This window comes from Chrysochloris asiatica, unplaced genomic scaffold (assembly GCF_000296735.1).
Source record: "Chrysochloris asiatica unplaced genomic scaffold, ChrAsi1.0 scaffold00017, whole genome shotgun sequence".
Lineage (NCBI taxonomy): Eukaryota > Metazoa > Chordata > Mammalia > Afrosoricida > Chrysochloridae > Chrysochloris > Chrysochloris asiatica.
The window spans coordinates 12,025,195-12,027,378 of record NW_006408535.1 but is presented as its reverse complement, the minus strand read 5'-3'; the positions used below and the strand labels follow the sequence as shown (position 1 = coordinate 12,027,378).

At 41.7% G+C, this 2,184-nt stretch overlaps 1 protein-coding gene across 3 annotated transcripts in view; it reads left to right on the top strand.

Moving 5' to 3' along the window:
• The window catches only part of PSMA6 (proteasome (prosome, macropain) subunit, alpha type, 6), a 33,213-nt gene that overhangs the window by 20,667 nt on the left and 10,362 nt on the right, over window positions 1-2,184 (top strand). The window lies entirely within an intron of this gene.

The following is a 2,184-nucleotide window of genomic DNA, read 5'->3' as shown; positions in this document are numbered from 1 at the left end:
GCTTCATTGCTGTTTTTCCCTCATTTCCCCTTATCGGTGTCGAGCGTGGTCACCAATCACAGCGTGTATTCCCATTGAGTCTTAGTCTTGGAAGGAGGTTTTCTCACTTCTTAAAGTAGAAGTGTAGATCATTAAAATTAGATCTATTCTAATGTAATTAAGGCTGTTGCTTTGTTCTTCTATGCTACATAAAAAGTACTACAAATGTAATGACTGAAAACAATGAACATTTATTATGCCACAGTTTCTGTGTGTCGGCAGCAGTCTAAGCACAGTTCAGTGAATGCAACACTAGTTTCTTTTAGAGAGATCACAAGGCTGGTCCCTATGAGGTGAGGTTAAAGACATCCCAGTTGTACGGCTTTCCTGAACTGCCTGAGATTCCGTAATTCCTGATATCAACCGCTACTCCTCCCCTCAGTATTTCCTCATGTTCCAAGGTTCTGCAGTTGCTACAGTGTCACACAGAACTCATGGGGCTTCAAGGAAATGGCTCAAATGGTTGCGGAGGCTGACAAGTCTTAAATCTTCCATTCAGATGTCAGTCTGGAGGATTCTCCTCACTCATGCAAGAGTGACCCACAAGGCTGTGTTATTGTTGTTGTTAACTGCTGTTGAGTCTAAGCTGACTCATAGAGACCCTATGTACAGCAGAATGAAACATGCCCGGTCTTCACAATTTCTGCTATACCTGAACCCATTGTTGCAGCCACAGTGCCAATCTATATCTTTAGGGGTCTCCCTCTTTTTCTCTGTCCCTCCACTTTGCCAAGTATGATATCCTTCTCCAGGAACAGGTCCCTACTGATAATATGTCCAAAGTATGAGAGGTGAAGTTTGGTCATCCTAGCTTTTAAGGAGCATTCTGGTTGTACTTCTTCCAACACAGATTTGTTTGTTCTCTTAGCAGTCCATGGTACCATTAATAGTCTCGTCCAACACCATAACTCAAGTGGATCAATTCTTCTGCGGTCTTCCTTATTCACTGTCCAACTTCCACATGCATACATTGTTGTTGAGTGCCATCAAGTCAGTTCCGACTCACAGTTCCAAGGGGCAGCTGGTGAGTTTGAACTGCCGACCTTGTGGTTCAAACCCATCTTGCAGCCCAGCGCATAAACCCGCAGTGCCACACCAGAATTCCTTACAGGCATATGAGGCTATTGAAAATACCATGGCTTGGGTCAGGCACACTTTAGTCCTCAAACTGATATCTTTGCTCTTGAATACTTGTAACACTTTGCTCTTGAACACAAGACTGTGGGAGCTGGCAAATCAGGTCAGGCTGCTGGCTCAAGTCCCAAGAATCAGAGGTCAGATGAAGGCGAGCTTAATTAGCCAAGCAAAGAAGTCCACAGCCTACTCACATTACCAGGATGGCCATTTTATACCCATGCTAGAGTTTCAAGATTTTATAATCGCAGTTAACTTTGTTAATATGCACAGCTAAATCATGTCATCCTATCAGCAAATTCTCTCACTGCTTTTCACCAGACCCATTAGGAAAGAGTTGTTTGGTGGGAGTTACAAAAACTAAGATGAAAAAAGACTTCTTAAATTATTCACTACATCACAGCTGGGTTCTCAGCATTTCACAAAGCTGTAATCATTGTGTCCACCAAGCTGTGTTCTCCATCTGGAGGCTTGACTTGGAAAGAATCTGCTTCCAAGTTCATTCCAGTTGTTGGCTGAATTAATTTTCTTGCAGTTGTAGGACTGAGGGCCCCAGCCTTTTGCTGACTCTTTGACTGGAGGCCATGTTGCCAGAGTGTCTCCTACTTCATGAAACCAGCAAGGAGAATCTTTAGAGTGAGTCGGCGCGTATAATATAATGTCATCAGGGAAGTGATATCCTGTCACCTTTGCTATATTCTGTTGACTAGAAGCAAGTTAAGTTCCTGCCCATACTCAAGGAGGAGGGTATTATGCAAAGGTGGAAACATAGGAAGGCTTGGATCAAATGAAGGGCCACCTTACTAGAGTCTCTCTACCACTACTTATAAAGTTGTTTTAGCTGTACCCTACACATTTTAATATATGTACATTTTAAATTATTCCGTTTTAAATATTTTTAGATTTCTTACAATTTCTTTGACCCATGGATTTAGAAGTATGTTAATTGATTTCTAAATATCTAGTGATTTCAGTTCTTTAAAATTTACTGAGACTTATTTTATGACTATA